This window comes from Castor canadensis, chromosome 1, assembly GCF_047511655.1.
Source record: "Castor canadensis chromosome 1, mCasCan1.hap1v2, whole genome shotgun sequence".
Taxonomy (NCBI): domain Eukaryota; kingdom Metazoa; phylum Chordata; class Mammalia; order Rodentia; family Castoridae; genus Castor; species Castor canadensis.
Window position 1 is genome coordinate 6,591,280 of NC_133386.1, and position 22,771 is coordinate 6,614,050.

Consider the following 22,771-nt stretch of genomic DNA (forward strand, 5'->3'; position numbering starts at 1 on the left):
ATTTTCTACCTTCCTGTTTTCTGTAAGTTTTCTCTTACTTTTTATTCCATGGAGAAATCCTGGAGAGGTGTGTGATAGTTAAAATCACCTCTGGTTTGCAATCACAATTTCAAATAATAAGATTTAAAAAGAATCTGTTTATTAAAGGGTCCCTGTTTTATCTCTGTACAAGTTCACTGTACTCTAGTTTATACATCACTTAGTACTGAAACAGGAGTTTTGGACCCAAGGCCCAAACTCCTGAGATTCCATATTCCAGGTCCAGCCACCTGCCCCTAAATGCCAAATAAAGAGGAATGGTGAAGGCAGAGAAAGGAGGTTTATTACCCAGCATGGGACATGCCACAGGAAAAGGCAGAGTAAGCACTCAGCTCATCCTCAGCCATCTTCGGGGTACAGACATGAGCTATAGGTTTAAGTAGACAAAAGAACTGGGGGCAGGGGACAAAGGTATGTATAGTTAAACAGTTCAGTCACGGGTGGCGTCTGGTTGGTCTCATGACTGGTGGGACTAGCAATCTTGGTCAGGCAGATGGTCTGGTCCAGTTTGGGAAGTTATCACCTGGAGGGAGTAATCTGGTTCCTATCTGAGAGGATTCTTGAGATAATTGTCCTCACTGGGAGGGTGGCAGCTCCAGGTGGCTCCAGTTCATTGTCATAAAGATATTATCAGTTCTGTCCTTTCTAGAATCCAAAGTTTTTGCAAAGTAACTGCAAAGAAAATAGCTTAGAGCAAAGACAGATACAAAATGGATGCAAGGATACCAAGCTTCTCCTGTTTTTAATTTGTGGGCCCAAGTAAGAAGTCAGTACTTTTCAGCAAAAGCAACTTGAGTGCCTCTTACAGTATGAGGTGACATAATTGGAATCCATTGCACATAGGACACCAGATTTAATCCAGGCCTCTCAAGCTAACGATTCTAACAGAATTATGTATGGTAATCTCCCCCTCATCCACACAGCAAGTGATCTTGAGGGGAGGCAGAATGCGGTAGGGACTTCCTGTGACATTGGGATCCAGGAGCCTGCATGTGCCTCGAGAAGTAGCCTACATATGACAGGACTCCTGGGACCCTGGGTGAGAGTTACGGAAAAGAGAGAGAATACCTCTGAAGCCAGACCGCAAATGTCGGGCTTAAGAAATGACTGTCTAGATATAGTGTCATGAAGGCCTTTTTAGGGAGGTGACACACTCAGCATCCTCCTCCTCTACACTCAAGGGGCAAACCATTGACATCTTCACAGAGGAAACGGATATGAGGACATAGCCACTTGCACACACCCCCTTTTTAAAGACAGAAAGCCCGTCATCTGTGTGACAAGGTGGTAAAAATGCCAAGAGAGTCACTTGCTGACAAGCAGCCAGGCCTATACTAAAAAATATATTGGGTATTTAAGACAACTGGAAATGTCTCTGTGTGGGCAGCTTAAACCTACAGACACTGCAAGCCACACACCCTGTCTGTGAACTATAATGAAAACTCCCACGACCAGCCAGCATGTGTGCACAAATTCCAGACTTAGAGAGACAGAGGTCACCCACACCCAGGAAAAATCAAATAAAAAAGGCTCTTGTGTGTGCAGCTTAAAAGCTTAAAAGACTCATCTCGACAGAATGACTGGTGGTAGACCAAAGCAAATGTGAAATTTCCATTTGTGTCCCTAGCCGGTCCTCCCTAGCATCAAAAACCCAGGGCTGCATCCCAGCCACACATCCATCCACCCACCCATCCATCCATCCATCCATCTGTACATCCACCTGCCCTGTGCTCCAGGCTGGGCTGCAGCACACGCCTGGTGAAGAAGCACTTCTCCACCGCCAGGGTGCCGGGCCTTACATCACTGTCCTATTAGTCTAAGCAGAATAGAGCAGATTGTTTATTTTGGTTTAGCTCTGCTCCAGGGTGTAACATCAGATGTAACTCCCGGAGTGACAAATTCCGATGGCAGTGTCACAGATTAAACAAGAGTGAGGAAAGCGCCGGGTGTGCACATTTCCCCAGGGGGGCGTGAAGTGAGGTTCTGTCTGGATCTGTTTGCCCAATTTCTGTGCCCCAGGCAGCCCCTCCTCCTCCTCCTCCTCTTGTTAAAATCAGCTCCCATTGCCCACATTGATCGGATAGTCAGAGCTTCCTGCGGGGTTAAATAAGTCAGGTCTTTAGTTCCTTTGAAAATATTAATTAAAGGTGATTCCTCCCTTTCCTTGGAGCATATTTAACTCCTTTCATATTTCATATCCTGCAGAATTTGCTGAGAACTGTTCGAGATCACGAAACTCCACAGGGAGAAAGAATTAGTACAAATCCTAAGTGGCAGGCTTACCCTGGAGTGACTTGGCCATGGGGCTATGAGTGACAACTAAGGAAAGCAGGCTGAGCCCCTGTGTACTGAGGGAGCCGCGGGAACAGGGTACTCACAGCCGATGTTGCTCAGGCTCGTGATCATGCATGGTTGCTGCTGCTCAGGACGGTGAGCCTGAGCCCCAGGGCTCCTTTGCAGTGAGCACTCACCGTAAGCTTGGGAGCCCAGGTGTGGATGGTGTGTTCCTTTCGGGTGTCATTGAGAGCCTTGCAACTGCTCCCAGCCTCATTGCAACCTCGAGGCTTCCTCTACCCCAGTGAGTGAAGCTGCTGTGGAATGCCGCGGGGCGTGAGCCAGCTCGTTCATAAGGAGCGTGCTCAGCGGAAATCGTGTTCCCCAGGTAGAAGAGTGATTATGAAGGACCTTATCTCATTGAGGTTATTATTCAAGTGACCGTCAGTTTATTACTTTTTCCTAAACAAGTTGTGGCTAAGAGCTGTTAAAAAATAACAATGCTTATTTATCATGGGCTATTTTGAGACTGCAGAGAGCAGGTCATGGACTGTAATCTCTCCTATAAATTAGGTGTGGTCCAAGGCGAAGTCTCAGAGGCCTCACCTGCAGGTTTAGTGTAGCCTGGCCTGGCTGTCAGGCAGTAAAGGAAGCAGGGGAGGTGGTGGCTCTTACTTGGCTGTGCAGATCCACTGAGAGGAAACGGTGGATTAACACTTTGCATTTAAACAGCAGCCCTCTCTGGTCCTAAATCAGTGCATAAACATAGAAGGTGACATAGAAAGCATCTGGCCAACCCTGGGCATTTCACAGTTCCGATTGAACAGATAGAGAAGCTGAGACAAGGCCACTCTTCTGTGTGTGCTTGGTCCACAGAGTCCAGTGGCTGTTCCTACACAAGGGATAGTGCAGCATTTGGGGTTGGGGCAGTTTATAACTATGATGCTATTTTTCTCACTGTCTTTTAGCATTCGATCATTTTCAAAGTCCAGAGGAACAAGTTTTTTGTTTCTTTCTGTCTTTTTGGTTTTGCTTCTTTTTTTAGCAGTACTGGGAATTGAACCCAGGGCCTTGCACATACTAGACAAGCACTCCACCACTTGGGCTACACCCCCAGTCCTTTGGCTCTTAGTTTGTTTTTGAGCTAGGGTCTGGCTAACTTCACCAGGCGGTCAAACTCACCATGCTCATGCCTCTGCCTCCAAAATTACCTGTGCCACCACCCTGGTTCAGAGGATCAGGTTTCCTAATTAACTGCTTTCCTACGGATGCAGAACCATGGCTTCAAAAATAAATGATGAACCATTTACATTGTGAAGGTTTAAGCCCTGGGTTATTATGAAGCACATTTCTCAACAAAGAGTTTTGTGGGAAGTTCTGGTAGGAGACCAAAGGGCTCTTAAAACAGGAATAGGATTGAGCTTCTCTCTGCTTCCAGAACACCCAAACCCCACTTCTGTAGTCCCAGCAGAGGCCCAGCACTGCAGCAGGTGCTAGGCTCTGGACACAGAGGCTTCCTTTTCCATAAAGTGGGTTAGCAACTTCAGACTCACCAGTTTCTCATGGCTACATAGCCAAATCCTGACCAGACTGTTCACCCATTCCCACCTACCACCCATGAAGCAGAGGTGAGTCCTAGAGGCTGCTGTTTAGATCAGGAGAATTCCAGTAGTCTAGTACCAATAAAGGCCAAAAAGAATGTCAGGATTAGAACTGCCTGAGGGAAGGACCAGTGGAACTGGAGCAGCAGGGGTGTGGGCTGAGGTGTGTGCTCACCAACTTGCTTCTGCCTTTTCCTGGCTGGGGATTGGTGCCTTGACTGCATCTCCACATGGCCTCATTTTCTTTTGTAAATGAGCCTTCCAGCATATAAGAAGCAGGAGAATTCAGAAGTTACTCAGCCCTCAGGGCTCTCTCCAGGTGGGAAAGTCATTTGACCACACGGAAGGGTGTGTTTGTGGGGCTGTGCCCACAGCAGGGCTGGCAGTAACACGGGCTGGAGACTCCAGAGACCATACTCTGAGAGGAAGTGTCCTGGCACTGTCTCTCTTGCTGAAAATCTAAAATGCTCCAAAACCTAAAACTTTTTAAGTGCTGATGGATGCAAATATTCCAAAATTGGAAAAATTCCCAAATTGAAAGCACTTCTGGTCCCAAGTATTTCAGAGGTGTTCACAAACCTCATAAACCTTTGCAGCTTTCTTTTGCTGTTTTGCAAAAGTGCTTGCTAATTAAAAAGAATGTGGCACAAGTGACCTGGAATGAAGACACGTGAATCCAGTGATCTAGCACTTTCTTGGCGATTGTCCCATTGGTAAACAAATTGTCTGATTCATAAAGGTGTCTACCTGGTTGATGAAATCCTAGCTTGGAGAGACTTTCAAATGGGGCCAAACTGAAGGCTGCCAGGAAAGCAGGTGGATGTGGGGGATGTTCTGAGGGAATCCCAGTGTTCCATAGCCACTGTGCCTACCAGAAGCCTTCTCTGAGGGGACATGGTCCAGGGACAGCTGTAGATGTGGATTGTGCTCCCAGGAGAGAGCTGTAGTAAACACCTCCTCACACTGCTTCCCCCCACACTTCCCCTCTCACTTTCTCCCTCTGCCTTCCTCCCACCCCCACCACACCTGGCTGCCCTGTCTTCTTGTCCTTGTCTCCTTCCCCCATTCTTCCTTCCTCCTGCCTCCTTCCCTTAGTCTCTTGTCATTTCAAGGTTCTGATCAGGGTACCAGGCCAGCTGACATTTACCTGCGTGCTGATTAAAACAATCCACTCAGATTAGATTTCATTTCCACTTAAATTTGCCATGCACACGACTGGACAGCAAGAGTCCACAAAAGGCAAGAGTGGAAAAAGAACCCTTGTGCCTCCCATAGCCCGAATCACGCTCCTACTCTGAGCCCCATAGTCCACAGTTGATTATCTTGAAGTGCATTTCCTTGAAGTGCACGGCTGATGTCACGGAAATTAGGAAACTTCATGGAGCTGGGATCTGGCTGCTGTCAGTTGACATGTCAAGGTGGTTTTGCAGGCAGAATGCAGGACAATATTTCTTCCCTCTGTCACTTCATGTTGATTTTGAGCTGGAGATGTGAGGAGGAAGCAGATGATGTGTAAGCAGCTGACATGTCGCATGGACTTAGAAATACATCTGAGAATATAACAGCTTCACACCCAATAAACATCACCCCCATGATAGAGGCCAGCTCTTAATATAAAGCTTTTATTTATATTCCATTGTGTTCTTTCTAGCGCTGTGACTGGGAGCTGCAGACTACCTGCATATTTCTCTAGGTGTTTGAATTTCTTGGCTAAAACTAGTTACTAAAGAAGCTGAAAATATGGACTTAATTTTCTGATGGACCACTTAGCTTCTGTCTTCAGACATTCAGGATGACACTGTCACCACTGCAGAGCAAATGTTTCCTGTTGATCAAAAGGAGAACCTGGAGATTGGACAGCTGTTTTGGCTCCCTTGGTCCACACTGTGGTCAGTTAACATGGTCATAAGAGAGGAGACATAAGGCAAATTCCTTTGTGTCAGGAATTTCCCAGGCTGCTTTTCTATGATCTGCTTGACATGCTGGAGGCTGAAGAAAACAAACAGAAAGCCAAGTTAAGGAGTTTGAATTTATTCTACAGGCAGCAGAAGGACATTGAAAAGTCCATGTTCATTGCAGCATCATTCACAATAGCTAAGATAGGAAGTCAACCTAAGTGTCGATCAATGGATCAAAGGGCAAAGAAAAGGTAGCACATACACAGCGGAACACGATGCAGCATTGAAAAGAGAAACATCGTCATTTGTGAAAGCATAGATAACCCTGGAGAACATAAATGAAATAAGCCAGGCACAGAAAAGCAAATACTCCACAATCTAACTTCTATGTGCAGTCTACTATCCTACAGACAGTAAAAGGATAGTTACTGAGGCTGGGCGTGGATGTACTGGGGGACAGGTCAGACAGGAGGACTAAATTAAAGAGATCTAGTGTACATAATGGTGACTATAGTTAATAACAACACAATATTTTGGAAAATTGCTAAGAGAGTAGATTTTAAGTATCCTCACCATTAAAAAAAGTGAACCATGTGAGGTCATGCATATGCTAATTAGTTCAATCTAACCATTCCATAACCTATATGCAAATCAAAACGTCATGTCATATATCAGAAATATATGCAATTTTATTTATTAGTTTAAAAAATAAGCTAAAAGAGTGGTTGGGTATGGTGGTACAACCTTATAATCCCAGCTACTTGGGAGGCAGAAGTAGGAGGATCTCTGAACCTATCCGGAAAACAAGCTAGAAGCAAAAAGAGACAAGGGTGTGGCTCAAGTGGTGTAGCACCTGCCTAGTAAGTTCAAGGCCCTGGGTTCAATCCCCATTATCTCCATTCCCCCCCAAAAAGAAACACTAAAAAAGAAAATAAATATGATAAACATTAAAAAAAAAACAAAATACTCTGGATCAAGTAGCATTAGTAAAACAAAGACAAGTGACACAGGAGGATTGGGTTCGTGAACAAAATCATAGGCTTTGGTGAGAGCAGGCTTGGGGCCCTGGAGCCATGGTTTAGGGAAACTTAGCTTACCAAGCACTAGTTACCTCAACCTTAAAAAAAAGAAAAAAGAAAAGAAAGGGATGATAAGGTTGGAACTGCAAGATGGCTAGGAGAGATAAGAAGGGAAGATGGTGGTAAGGACGAGGTCACACTATAGCCAAAGCAGGACTCCTGGCCAAGCTAAAAGTACAAGCTCAGCAGTCAGCAGTCCCCTGCCCTGTGCAAACTTCTCACCTACCCACACAACTCCCCTTCCAACTTTGCCCTCTTATTGGCACCGCGGCATGGAATTCAAGGGGCATGATGGTTCGAGATTTGGGAATAGAGCCTGGAGCTCTAATGCGCTCACACACAAGCTCTCTTGGGCTCCATGAACTGAAAACGTGGGCTGCATTCCCTTTGCTTTCTTGCTTTCCATAGTGAGCTCCACGGGACTGTGTGTGGAGACCCCTCTGGGGTCTACCCAGAGGCTCTGTTCTGACAGTGGCTTCTTGGGCGACATCAGGAAATCAGCTCCAATTCCAGTTAGCCTGGAATGACCACTTGTCGGCTTGGCAGACCGCTGGGAGCCACAGTACCTGAAGATAAGCGAAGCTGCTGAGAGGCTAGATTTGTTCAAATGTCTCCCAGGGAAAAAGAAAACTGTCACAAAACCTAGTGCCACCACTGTAGGGGACTCAGAAGATAGTTGCAAGAGTTCCCGGGTGATACAGAGCTCACTGTGCTGCAGCTCCTGTTCCACACACTCTTCTAGTGTTTCTTTGCACCCATCATGGTGAGAAGCAGCCATCGGGGGGTGAGGGGAAGGGACAGCTGAGGCACAGGGCACAGGACAAGACTTTTTCAGCAGAAGCCAGTGGAGTGAGGTGGCCACCCAATGCATGGCTGGGGTGGGGTCCTGTGTGCGCTAGCATCATTCTTCATCCTTCGTCAAAAATTTGATCCCCCAAATTGTGTTTCTTATACTGTTGGGGGCAGAAATCCATCCTGAGGGGCATCAGACAGTGCAGAGCAAGGGATGGAGACATGGACAGGCCGGTCAGGAGGGCCATGTGACCGTTACACAGGACGAAGAAGTTCTGGTGCTGTGGCACGGTAGAGTGAACACCGTTGAACAATAATACCCTGAATACCTCAAGATAGAAGAGAGAATTCTGAACGTACTCACTGTGAGGAAATGATGAAAGTTGTAAGTGGTAAATAAGTTCAAGACCTTGGTCTTCAGGTTAACTGCATCCCGTTGCAGTTCTGAGTCTTCTAGTCATAAGCAGCATGCCTGCAGCATCTATCCGCTTGGACGTGACATTACGCCACCTCGTTGAGTTCTGTTCCCAAAGGCCAAATGCAAATCAAGGTCACACACTCTGGGATTTATAGGTCCAGGAGAGAGAGGGACAGAGGCTTCCTGTTTGGGGCTCGTATTTCCATCATGTCCGACTTACTGCACATATCCATCCCACATGCCTCTGTGTTTAATGGGTACTGTCAGGAAGGCTACCAAGCCAATATAGTTAATGTCTTCAGGAAAGGAAGTTATGAGTTAAGGCTTCTGCCAGATTCAATCTTTGTTTTGGCGTGATTGGAAAATGTGTGTTGTGGCCATCTGTCTAGAATTGACTGGGTGGAACACAGAGGCTCGCCTGCGTCTGAGACAGGGTGGTAACCACATTTCACGAGAGAAAAATGGCAGCGAGCAAAGCACGGGTGCAGACGTACACAAATGGAACTGCTAGGAGCCTTCACTCTCCTGTTTGTACAGTAATGGGTTTTCTGCAAGGACGAGCACAAATGTTTTTTTTTCTATATTCATAGGATGTGTAAGTGTCAGTGAGTTTAAATACATGCATGTGTTATGTATTTATCACAATTGAACCCAAACTTTGCCTTATTAAAATGGAGTCTATTTTGATACTTTCATTTTAAGTGAATAATTAATTTTTAATACATTTTTCTCCTCTTTGGAAAAATCACTTGACATATGATTTTTGCTACTTTTTAAATGAATTCCATTCATATTATTTGATCCTGTGTGTTGAATTCAGAGCTGTGACACAAGGTCATTCTACACCGCCATGCTTTGAAGCATTTGGCCGGGTGGGGATGGAAGCTTCAGTGTTGATTGTGCCTCCTTCCTGTCAGATTGCAGCCGACTTTGCATTAGTCAGTTGGTTTGCACTTTATCCAGAGTCCTGTAGAGAGCAGGGTCTGAGGCAAGAATGAATAGTGACACTTGTTGGGGAGGTGAAAGCCCAGGGTGGGCAGGGTGAAAAATAAGGAGGAATGAAGGCAAGGGAGTCAAGGCTGTCCCACTGACTGCAGCTCCAGGAGCCGTACAGAGGCACAGCAGTCTCTTTGCAGGTGGGCAGGTGTGGCACAGAGGTCTTTCAGGGAAATCTACAAAGGAGAAAGCCCCAAGGTGGATGCCCCTCAGAGGCAGAGAGAAGGAGCACATTATCTGCCCAGTCTCCTGTCCCCGTTACCAAGGATCAAGCAAGATGTGCCCCACCGGGAGCTGACACTGCATGTCCAGGTAGCATCACCTGAGTTCTTTGCAGCTGCTCAGGAAGCAGAATGCCTTGCCTGGGGGTGGTGACATTTCATTTAAGCTTAGGATGTGATGAAAGGGTCCTTGGTGTGATGCTGAGGGCTGGGTAACCCAAGACTTCCACTTGGACAAAGTTAAATCTCTTGAGAATTTGACAAAGACCTCCTGACAGAGGTAGCTATATAGGGAGCCATCCAGTTCAGAAGGAGGTTTGGAAATACTAGGGGACCCAAAGGGACCCGAAAAGGTGCTTAGGCAGGGAAGGGCTCAGATTTTGTGGGCTACAAGAGGACACCATTCATGGATCTTCTTTAAGGAAATGATTACTACAACTGGTAATTTGAAGACCAATTACAACAGATTACAAATTTCAAAAAGCCAACATTTGTAGAAAATAGCATACTATTTAAATTTAGTTAACTCTTGACACTCTGCTGTAATATTCCTTCTCTTGTATTTTTTGGTGGCATATTCTTGATGTCCTCAGTATATGGCTTTTGTGGTATCACTTTCTACAAAACGAAGGATTAAAAAAGTCTTCTCAGCCTAGTCAATTAAAATTTATGTTTATTACTGAAGGTTTTGAAAAGTGGTTTTCAGTTTCACAACTTCTTACTGGAAATACTATGAAAACTTTTAAGCTTGTTTTTCAGTGTGAAGAACCCTCTAGAATGTCCCCTTTATATATGTTCTGTAAGATTTCCAAGCATTCCAGGTTTCTTGGTTTTGGTACTGTAGAGACTAAACTCATCAGTTAACTTGTCTTCGGTGTGTTCCTCACAGGGTGTGTCATGAAACAGATGGTATCGCAGCGAAGGTTAGTACATCATGTTAACTGCAGAATGTTTAAATCTTATCCCATGTGGGCCTGTGATTTTTCCTCTTCATCAATTAAGAGATAATGAAAGGAGTTGCTCATTGTTATACATAGTTATGGGGGAATAAGTGCATGTCTTTGGCCAGTGGAGCCTAGCGCTTGTTCCTACCAGCCTTGAGCTCAGCTGTGGCCAGTAATGTGGGTTTCATCTGGACCCGGATTCCTCCAGGTCATGGGGGCCCACTCACCCTGGAACTGCCACAGATCTCTGCTTCAGGATGCTGGTGCCTTCTATTTCTGGGACCTTCTATTTGGGGCAATTCCTATTAAGAAAGGAAGAGTGTGCATTGTATTTGTAATTGTGTGCGTCCATAGGATATTCTCGTCTGATATGAACTTAGACGTCATGAAGTGTGGGTAGGGATCACGTCTTCCCTTTGGACACACAGATCTGTGGATTGACAGCTGCCATTCAGGCTCTTGGCTCCCCAGCTTCCCCATGCATAATCCTGGGACCTGTACCTCAGTGACGCTGAGCCTGAAAAGTCCTGTTGCAGTCAGGTGGCACATTGCACAGACAGGGTGTGGGGGGGGGTGCCCCTGATGGTGTTCTTACACTAAAACCCCCCAAATTGACTGACCCAATATAGATGTGCCTGCAAACCCCAAAATGCATCTCTTCGGGTGCACGCATATTGTGCACCCAGCTCACTGTCCCCTTTGCCACATTCCCCAAAAGCCATTCCACTCCAGGGAATGCCATTCCTAGCTCAGGGGATCCACCACAGGCAGCGCAAAATGGATGGAACACTTGTGCTCGGCGATGGCTGGCAAAATGTCTTCAGTTTCTGAACTGCATGGCTTAAGAGCATTGCTCTGTCCCCAGGAGAGCTGTGCCACCCAGTAAGTGAAGAGCCTGAAGTGGCAGTGAATTGCTGTCTCTGCCCAGTGTGGCTCCTGGAGGTTGCCTTGTGAGTTAAAAAACCTGAGCTTGTTCTCAAGTAAGGCAAAGCTATACCATTCTTCCAGTCAGCAGAGACAAGAAGTTATGTTCTTTTTGCTTCCTGTACTGAAAAAGAGAAAAAAGCATCTTGGTCTCCTAGAGTAAGTTCAACACCAAGCATCTCATGTGCACAAAGACAGATGGTTGGGGTCATTCTGTTGTTTATTTGTGTAATTGTTTGGGTTCCTCCAGGTTGTGCAATACACTCTCCCTTTAGGCCCACCCCAGCCGTAGTCGGGGCAAGAACTTACCCCACTCTGTGCAGAGCACTGGCTTATTATTAAGTAAGCTGATGGGTGAGGGGATGGTGTGTAACTTACTTCATGATTTTCTGTTTGCAGACAGGTGAAGCTCTATCCATATTTTATAGAGAACTACACATAAATAGGAAAAATAGAGAAACTGGCAAGGATTATTCTGAACTGCAGACAATAGAAAATCCATGATAAAATAGGCTTAATAAGAAAAACACTTAATTCTCATTTATACAATGTCCAGAAGTGGTCCAGGACTAGTAAAATATTCTGATGCTTGAAAATCTGTTTGTCTTATTTGTGATCCAACATGGATGATGAAGTGCTAGCTCTCATGTCTACATTTCAACAAAAGGAAGACATATATTCTTTCTTTAACAATACCACTGCAATATAATAGGCTCTCTCTCTCTCTCTCTCTCTCTCTCTCCCCCACTCTCTTATGTTCATTGAGCAGTATTTAGTCATTAATTGAGTACAACTAACTTTAAAAGAGACTAGAAAATGCAGTTCTTATCATGTGTTACTGCGCACTCCATTAAAAATTTGGATATTATTACTGAAAAAAGAGAATGAATATTATAGCTAACAGTGTCAGCTCCAGATTTAACTAGGCAATTCTCAATGGAAATATAAATACCCAAACAACTTAAAAAAATAAGCTCACTAGTAATTTTTAAAGACATATTAAAATAAGCTCTGTTTGAATGGACAGAAGTGAAGCAGAGAGAGTCGTTTGGCACGGCTGCAGGAAGCAGGCTCTCTCGTGCTATTTCTGGGAGTGTGAAGTGGTCAAGATAAGTAGACAATCTGACACTATCTGTAAAAATGAATGCACAGTCCCTCTTTCTTAAAAAATACACTTCTAGATATATTTCCTAAAGAAGAAATTTACAAAGTGTAACAAGCTGTTCATACAACATGACTTGTCATAGTGAAAATCAGTACAAAAAAAATTTTTTTTTTAAATTTTAAGAGGTGTTAAATAATTTTTGTAGCCATGGACTTCTAGCCAAACGTTAATAAGAGTGGTGAATATGTCTGGCTAGAAAGGATCTCTTAAGACATGAGTATGTACAGCATAATCCACTTACGCTTTTCAAAGTTGTGTCTTTCAATATGTGTTATGCTTCAGAAGAGTTCCAGTGGCTTTGCGACTGGAGGGTGTGGAAGAGTGAGTAGATTTGGAGGACTTCTTAATAACTGGAGACTTACTTTGTGCCTTATCCAATTCTTTATTATTTATGTTTTTATAAGAATGGTTTTCTGACAGGGCACTCATGCCTGTAATCCTAGCTACTTGGGAGGCTGAGATTGGAAGGATAGTGGTTCAAGGCCAGTCTGGGCAAAAAGTTGTGGAGACCCCATTTCAGCCAACAGCTAGATGTGGTGCTATGTGCTTGTCATCCCAAGCTACTCAGGAGACTGAAATCAGAAGGATTATGATCCAGGCCAGCTCAGGGAAAAAGTGAGACCCTATCTTGTAAATGACAGAGCAAAAAGGGCTGTAAGTACAGTTCAAGAGACAGAGCATTGCCAAGTGAGTGCAAAGCTCTGAGTTCATAGCCCCAGTATTGCCAATAAATAAACAAATAAATAAGAGTGGCTTTCCATTAAGTTTTTAAATGAAAACCTAGTGTCTGTATATTTGCTATTGTTTACTGCTATTGATATTTTGAGGCTTTCATCCATATTTTTTTTACCTGCACACATGTGTGTAGGTGTTTGTTGGTGCATTATGCTAACAAGGTAAAGCCATGCTGTGTGGAGACTCTATATTTGATTTTAATTTCATTACCTAGCAGTCTTGTTGTGAACATTTCCCTAAGGCATGTACACTTCAAAAGTTTATTTCCCTGTTTTTCTTCGTAAAGATAGTGCATTGGATTTAAGTATCTCCAACTCTTGGAAATATAGGTTGTTTGAAATTTTTAAATAAGTGAAAATCATAAATTATAATTATTTTTATATTTTATAGATTATTTACAAATAGAGGTGTAAAAATGTTATTATTGACTTTGCTCATACCTCTGGTTATTTCGCTGCAAAGATTGTGAGAAATTGGGTGTCATGGATGGAAGTTAGGAACTTTTTAACTCTTGCTACAGACCTCATTGCCCTGCCTTTCTGGGAAGGCTTCCTGGTCTGCACTGTGCTAGTGAGGGATGGTTACCAGAACTCACCACCATTGAACTTGTCACTTTTAGAAAGGTTGTAGACTGCAGGGCAATGGATATCTTGTTAAATAACTGTATTTTAAAAAAGGGTATCTTGTTAATAACTTTACTGGGATAGGGCTATTTATACCACTGTGATTACATAATAACAGTTTTCACTAAGTTGTAAAGACTCTTTATATATTGGGGACACTGATTTTTTTTGATGTTATTAATTGCTAATAGTTCCTCAATTGTTAATTTGCCCACTTACTTGGTTTGTGTGTGAAGAATCTCCTGATTTTTAACCAGTCATTGTTTTATTTTAAAATATTTTCTGAGCACATGCTGTGTGCAGTGTTTGGTGACTGGACTTTGGTGCTAAATAAAATTATTTTTTCTGCCTTTTCTTTGAAATTATTATTATTGGTAGTACTGGGTTTTGAACTCAGGTCCTTGCACTTGCTAGGCATGGAGCTGTTCCACTTGAGCCACACCCCAGCCCTGAAATTAATTTTAAAGTATGACATGCCTTAATCTCAGAAAGGCACCTTTAAATATAGCACAAGTGCATTTTTAACAGCCCTTTCATACTGATGCCCTCAGAGTAATTTCTGTTATTATTAGCTGTGTGTGTATTTCTGTCAGATTTGTTTAATTTGGGAATCCTTTTGTCAGAACACAAGAGACTTTCACGAGGGCAGCTGCACTGTAAGTCTGCCCCCTTGCTGCTTTCACTGTCTGCGTTCTTAGGTCTTTCCATCCGTTTCTCATGATGTGAGTGAACAGTCAAGGTCTCTGAGAATGAAATCTCCATTGATAATCTTGTTCATAGGCCACCTCAGTTCAGACCGTAGTATTTGAATGAAGAGTGCATTTTTGAGGACATCACCCAGCAAACTGAGGCTGCTGGAGCATTTGCAGAGGTAGATGCTACTTGTTGAAGGTCTCCAGGTCTCACCAGAGTGGTAGACAGAGAGGATCATTTCAGCCTATGCCCTGAGTCCTCTGGCTCCTGGTTCCTGCCTGGGGGACCGCAGGCCACAGCGTCTTCTCTGCTCCAATGTTGTTAGCCTTCTGCAGTGGGTCACAGGACCGTGAGAGGTGTGGAAACAAGTCACCCCAACAGCCTCTGGCTCCAACAAGACATCTACCTCTTGTGGGTGTTTGAGGGCTGTGCACATCTTCAGTACAGTTTGTGCCGTTGGTAAAATGGTTTTCCTTACTATTAATCTTCCCCCTTGCTGAGCTCTGCCAGTGCTGTGCTTGAAGCAACAGAGGAACTGAGAGTTCTGAATCCTCCCTGTGTTCTGAAAGCTTGGTGTGTTGGGCTGGTTTTGAACATACTGAGCTGAGGAAATTAAAGATGGTGTCTCTCCTGCTGTGCACTAGTGACACGTGTGATTACAAATCAAACGCTTCACTTTAGTCATAACTCAACCAATGGAAACCCAAACTAAAACCTGGAAAGTACTGACATCCCCAAGACTTTAGGGCTTTACTAACAAGTTAACTGAAAAATAAAAATAAAAACAAAAAAGAAAATGAGGAAGAGAGAGCAACATAAGATTTCAGCTCCTTCTAGGAGTTACATATTGGAACCATTTCCCAGAGATCTTTGGACCATTGCTTGCATGCCTTTGTGTTCTGTGTGATGTGAGGAGAGCAGGTTTATCATTGCTCTTATTGAAGCCTGTGTCTGTCTGTCCAGTTGCCCCAACACCCTATACTGAAACAGCAAGGCTTTCCTCACTAAATTATATCCACACTTCTGTGACATGATTTGGCCAAGTTAACTAGAAGACATTACTGTATTTTTGAGCAACTAATCTTTAATTATTACTTGGAAATGTTTTTAAAATCCCCATGAAACATTCTTTCCAGATCACCGATTGACCTATTTGTCAGACTGTGAGTTGTGCCCTGCATTGCAGTAAATCTTGAACCAGGAAGTTCCAAGCCTCCAACTTTGTTTTTCATCATTGTTCTGCCTAACTTAGCTCTTTTTATAGCCATATGAATTTTAGGGTGAGTGTGTTTATTTCTACAAACCTTGCTGAAGGGATTGTATCTACTGTCCAGATTTATTTGGGGAAACTTGCCATTTTGAAGGATGCTTGACCCTGTCCCTGGAGAGCCCATCTCCCTCTTCCCTGTCAGGGGAGCTCCCACTCATCCAAAAGACCTAAGCTCAAATCGCCTCCTCCAGGAAGCCTTCCTCACAATCCCCACTTCCAGGTGAAATTAGACACTGGCTTAACTTTATTAACGTCTCCACTGTAGCATGTAGTGCTACATCCAATTAGACTCGTATGGGTAACAACTACATTTTATTATTTGATTTTCTAATGCTCAGTAAATATTATATACCACTTGCTTAATAATTATTCATCAAATTAATTAAGGCTTAATACATGAATGTTGCATTCAATTTTAGCATGTGTTTTAATGTGAGTAACATTTAAGGACCTAGTCATTTATTCCTAGCCAACTAGCAGCTATGCTTTGATTCAGAGGAAAATGCATATTCTGTTTCAGAAGATGAGTTTTCCTATGTGTACATAAGATAACAGTTTGTACAAATGTATAAGGTGGTCAGCATTAGACCTTGGCCAGCACCGACTCTTAACTTCTTCTAAGTTTTAAGAATTCAATATCAGCCTCAAGTTCCAAAGAATTCCATTCTTATTCTTACACAAAAATAAGATCTGTGCTTGATTTGTTTGCACAGGCTGCCGTAAGAAAGCACACACACTGTGTGGCTTAAATAGCCCAAATTTGTTTCTGGCACTGCTAGAGGCTGCAAGTCCAAGATCAAGGTGTCAGTAGGGCTGGTTCCTCTTGAGACTTCTCCTTGGTTTTAGTGGCTGTCTTCTCGCTGTGTCTTCACATGACTTCCCTCTGTGCCCTGGTATCCCTTTCCTTTTTGTGGTATTAAGGTGGACCCAGAGCCTCGTGCCTGCTAAGGTAAGCACTAGAACCTCAGTCCTTTTTGTATTTTGTTTTTGACTTTGGCTCTCACTAACTTTGCCTGGGCTGGCCTTGAACTCTTGATCTTTCTGCCTTTGCTTCTCAAGTAGCTGGGATTATAGACAAGAACCACCATGTCCAGCTCTAATCTCTTCCTCTTAAAGGACTAGGGCCCAGCATCTGACCCTTCCTTAACCTTAGCTACCTCTTTGAAGGCCTGTCTCCACATTTGGGTGTTCTGGGGATTAGAACCTCGACATGAGAATTTGGGGGCACAACTCACTGCATTACACTATGTTGTAAGACTGTGCACACACATTACTTGTTATTAACATACTTTAAGCTCATTATTAAACATTATTTGCAAAGTTTGCTAAGAGATTCAGAAGATTGCACATTACCTTAGAACAGCACAGGACTGTGATTCTCAGTAAGCATTTAGTAGTCAGAAGGCAGGTTAACCTACTCAAGTAGCAAACCCAGGCACAGCCCCTCACCACCTGCATGCCTACGTTCTCCTGATTCTGTGTCACAGCTCCTGTATTTTTGCACTGTGATGCAATATGCGCTAAGTACATTTGTCAAAACAATGAATGAAATTTCTTAGCACTGTATAAAAATTGAAATATAATGATTTCTGTTCTTAGCTTTCAAAAACTAGTAAATGAAATGGTGGCTATTGCATGTTCAATAGGGTTACCCCCAAAGCGTATGTCTCCTTTGAGAGGAAACTGCTTTTCAGGATGCTAAGTTGCTGGGCACAGGGATCTGGTCTTGTTTTTGTCATTTTACATCCAGAGCACAAACAGAACCAATAATTCTAAAATCTTCATCTCTCAACAAAGTTTCTCTAATTTTCACATAGATGCATATCTTTCACACACACACTCACATCCCGGGCCGTGCATGCTTTCCCAGCACTTAGCAAGTGCCTGTCGCCTCCACCTCCTGTCACTGAAGTCCACACGTGGTTTGGTAGCATAAGGAACCACAGTGACACCAAGAACATCTTGCGCTCAGATCTTCAGTGCACCACTTGGCTTATTAAACCTAAGCTCACAGAACTGTGCTGAGGAAAACACGAGAAATTTGTTAGTACCCTTTCATTCTGTTAGAGATCCGACTGTTTGTAATCCTGGAATAATACTCAGAATTACCCAGTGGTAAGTGGGCAGAGGGTGTCCTGGATGCTTGAGTTGAAGTCCGTGGTCTGCTGGATGCAAATCACCATGCCACCTGCAGCAGGGTGGCTGTGATGAAGAATAGTCCCACTTCCTGTGAAGGCAGAAAATCAACTTACACAGGTGAAAAACACCAAGCTGCGTGAGAGGGGACGCATGTGGCTCTTGTACCACATCAGGGCTAAGGGACAGAAAGAATTGCTTGAGGAAATAGAATGAACAAATTTTTCCAAAGGCTAGAAGGTGTTCAAAACTTGTACATGCTTTTGCTGTTGTTGTAACTCAAAACCCAGCAAGGAGTTGGGGTAGCAGAGTCCAGGCACAATAAGGCCAAGTCATTGTTACTGAAAGAGTTAGGAGTTATTGTGTGTGGACTGTCAACCTTATCCCCAGGTCTCCTCAACCAGCCAGAACTTGCTTTGATCCTTTCTCCCTGTAGGTCAAGCTTCACCAATGGAGAACAGTGAGAGGACAGAGGGACTCAGAGGCCTGGCAGAGAGGTGTATTGCACTGTCCTTGCAGGTCCCAGAGCAGAAGGCCATGGCCCTTTACCCATCAAAGAAATCTGTTAGTAGACCTGTCTCAGTAAATTCTACATAGACCCTAAAAATAGTGACAGTACCTACACACTAGCAAGTGTCACCATCACCAGAGCATCACAGGTCACATTCTGCTGCCTCGCCCTTCCAAATTCACTCAGGTCCCAGTGTTTCCTCCTGGGCCTCCCCACATGCCATCAGGTGGCTTAGTCTCCTGGGAGCTGGGCAGCTGCTCTGAGCTTTTCACTGTTCTTTCTGTGGCCTGAGTTGCTCACCCCAGTGTCACACTGCTATAGTTGGACACTGGCCTTCGGGCTTCTGTGCATGTGGGATGGTGTCTTGCTGCAGTAGCATGGGTTAGCAGTGCCACATCTTAGGCATCTGACATCCCTTCCCAGTAGGCCCACTTCTGGCTCTGATGCACTGAGAGCCCTATTCCTCCCACACCTCAGTCTTCTTTGCTGCCTTTGAGTGAAACAGAACACTTGGTTCTTCTGGTGGGGTGACATTGGGGAGAGTCTTTGTGTCCTGTGTTCAACACATCTGTTTCTAGCACCTGCAGTGTGCCAGGCATGTAGGATGCACAACTGAGCCAGGACATCTGGCCAGTGAAGTTTATGTTTTGGTGATAGAGACAGCTAGTTGCATGTGTAATGAGTGATTAGGCAGTGCAAAAGGTTGCTGGTCAGCTGGAACTAAGTGGTAAGTAGACACTGCATCTCAGTGCACATGACACCAGGCAACTATGTCACATACAGAATACCTTTCTGCTTCATCTGGGTCTGGCTACCTGGGATGAGGCTTAGCTCTACTCTGTCTCCAGCAATGCATGTTGCCGGTCTGCTTAATGCATCCATCACCCTTGAACCAGTGACTACCCAAGGATAGTTCTCGTGGTCAAACGTAAGGCACAAGAGGGCAGGCCTCACTGGACAGGTACTGACCTTGTCCCCGAGTGTGTCACCTCTGCTAATATCCAGTTTTAGGCAGTGCAAGCTGTAGGGGAGGCAAACTCTACGTCTCCCCTCTTAGGGTCCTGGCCAGACCTGAGACAGATTCACAGGAGAAAAGCATAGAGATTTAATAAAAGTTTTATGTGACACAGGAGCCTTGTAAGGAACTGAAGACCCAAAGAAGTGGCAAGCCTACATGCTTTTTATTAGACTGCACAAAGAGAGGCAATTGTGGAAAATAACTAAATTGCATGCTCAGGCTAAAGGAAGACAAGTGTTGTCCTAACAAGGGGTGTTCATACAGTTCTTTCTGTCATGACATGACATGTAATGACATGACAAATGTTCCCTTTCTCCTGGCACAGAGATGGTATCTGTCACGTGGGAGTCATTAGCTCCTGTTTTTAGGAAAAACAGGGAGCTTAAAGCAGTTATCTTGTGTGAACTGTTTTTCAGGTATCTTTCATTCAAAGCAATCCTTATACTGAAGTGGTGTATCCACGGTGGCTCTCTGCCACCCTTCAAAGCTGTGTGGCATATCCCGCTGTCAATGGGATTAGGAAGTACACACAGCTTCTAGTGGGATGGGGGCAAGGCCACCTGGCAAGGGATGTGGGTATGAAGGATGGTAAGGAGGAATGACACATTGGGAAGAAGAAGGCAAGTCTACTGCAGAGTCTGATAAATGTGGAGACAAAGAATGACACAAGACACAGGCAGTGGGAAGGCAGGCTGGGGGGCGACTGCAACTTCTCCTGAGGTGGCCAGGGAGGGGCTCAGTGTGAAGGGAAGAGCTGTAGAGGGCAGAGATGAGTCACAGGACTCTGGGAAGAGCACTCCAACAGAAGAAAAGGCAGTGCAAAGACCCTGTGGTAGACATGTGGGGAACAACCCAGTGGTCACACAGGTTGGATTGCAGTGAGTAGGAGAAGAGAAATAGGTGAGGGCCAGAGAAGGGGTGCTTTGGCAAGATTAGAGGCTGGAGGAAAGCGACATAAGAACGTGGGTGTTCTGAGTGACATGGAAGAACCTGGCAGAGAGTGAGTGGAAGAGGGAGGGGCTCTGGTTTGATTTTCAAAGTGTCATCTAGATTCTCTTGAGAAAATGACCCTCTCTCCCATGAGCCTCCCATGCGGTAGGGATGGAGATGACATAGAGAGAGAAGGGGAGAGGGAGAAGGAGAGGGAGAGCGAGAGAGAGAGGAGGAAGAGGCCAAGCCTGTCATGCATGAGCATTTGGGGGCCATTTCAGATCCAAACCATTGCTCCCTGTTATATGTGCATTGGAAGATGTCAATCAACATTGCTTGGATGAAGGAGGAAGTGAGGTTTTAAAGTTGCACTGATGATTTACCATTATTTACTTTTGGCCCTAAGCAGAACTCTTAAATTAAATTTAGAAAGTGCCTTCATTTCCACTTCATTTCAAAGCAATTTGAAAAGTGTAAATTATAGCTGTGATCCCATGGACTGGGAACATGATCTTGAGAGTTCCCCAAAATGGGGAACTCTACACAGGTTAAGAGAAAAGGAAGGGGCTGGGTAGGAGACAGGCAGAGGCTCTCTCGTCCCCAACATGTTGTCTTCCTGTCTGTATCTCTCCATTATCGCTAACAGGTCCAAGCCTCTGTCTCTTCTTCCCCAGGTGTCTGTCCTTGCCAGAGGACAAGCCATCTGATACACAAAATTAGAGTGAGTTTTCAAAATAAATGTCATGATATTGTATCCCTGCTTAAAACCATGTATCTTGCCATTGTCTAACTGCTAAACTTCTAAGCATACCTAAAAGGCTTCCTGAGGCTGTTCCAGCTCCTCAGACCTTAACTGCTACACTGTCCATTTGGTCACTGTGTCCCCACAACACTGACTCTTTTGTTATTGTTTCAGCAAAGACCAGGAGTTCCTGCTTACAGGGCTCTCCACTGGTCATCCCTCCCGTGAGTCCTGTTTTGACAGGCCACACGCAGGTCATTCAAGTGTCAGTATAAATGTCATCCCCTCAGGCATCCTTGACTGCCCAGAGGGCAGCAGTTCACCAGCTGCTATCATGTGACTCCATTTGACTTTCTTACACTCTCCTTTCATTGCCAAATAAAATTTCCTTTGCTTAATATCTGTTGTCCCTTTCAACTTGAAGGAGTAGTGGCTCCCTAAGGCCTAACATGTTGCCTGGCACAGAGTTGACACCTGAAAATTTTTGTTCAGTAAGGGAAACACTAAGCTCTTTGTCCCATTCGCCCTCTTCAGGGTCCTTGTCTCTTCCTTTCTACCATGTTGAAATCACAAACACCAGGTATTCTCCAAGCTTAAGCCTGCTCTCTGATGTGACTAGATTAGCTTAACCAGAAGAAATCGCCGGAATGGAGGGAGTCAGTGTTTTCAACCTTGAAAATCATCTTTAATGACTGAACCCAAACCAATCATCTACTGCATTTCTTTGGACACTCTCATTCCCAGTCATTCATTCATTCGGTCAGTCAGTTGGTGACTCAAATACAGTAGAAAAGAAACTTTACTAAACACTGGCATAATTCAGGCACCTGGGACACTGAGATTGTTCTGGGTTTATGGGATCAGCAGCCTGGAGCAGTAGTAAGCCAACATCTCCTGCAAAGGGCCAAATAGTAACTGAGTCTCCATGGGCAGGTCCTGTGACAGTGCTCATTCTACACCCCACAGCACCCATTCCAGAAAAAATGGCTGTTCCAATAAGGCTTTACTTGCCATGGTTTGCTGACATAAACAACTACATGAGTGAGTATGCTGAGGTAGGTGTGACATGAGAGACCAGGTATGGTGCCAGCCTAGCTAGGGCCACACAGCCCTCAGTCCACTCGGGCTAATTCTTCCATGTGGGCATGCCTGGCCCCCGTGGCCAGCTGACCTTGAGAGGAGAAAAAAGAAAAGAAGCAAGAAGACTAAATTAGCATTCTAAAAGCCCTGGATTCAATCCCCAGTACCTCCAATAATGAATTAATTAATTTAATTAAACTTTAGTTGTTAAAAGTTATTTTGTGGGTTTTTTTGTTTTGTTCTTGTTCTTTGGTATCAAGAAGCCTTTTCTGTTGGTCCTTATATATCCCTCTCAGTAAGTCTTCTAGGATGTAAAACTCTCTAGAAATATTATTTCTTACCCTTGAAAGCAACACATACACTAGTTCAAGAGGCCGTAGAAAGCAAGACTCGAGGTTTTGCATATGATTTCAGGTAAGACTTAAGTTCCACAAGCTTTTGGAAAAGAAGACATGCTCTTATAACCCAAAGGTGATACATTCTCTACGCCCAAAGGCTCTCAAAAGATGCCTGTCTACTCTGCTCATGATACAGCTGCTCAGTTTACAGAACTGGCTTCCTGGGCAGCCCTACAAGTGGACACTCATGTCACTACCTAGGGTTCTTAACACACCTCCCCACCACCTGGCCTCCACTGCTGATGTGTAGGCAGGCAGGCAGGTCTTTGCAAGAATTCCCTTAT

At 44.4% G+C, this 22,771-nt stretch overlaps 1 protein-coding gene across 7 annotated transcripts in view; it reads left to right on the forward strand.

Moving 5' to 3' along the window:
• Prkn (parkin RBR E3 ubiquitin protein ligase) overlaps window positions 1-22,771 on the forward strand; it is a 1,269,303-nt gene that overhangs the window by 808,454 nt on the left and 438,078 nt on the right. The window lies entirely within an intron of this gene.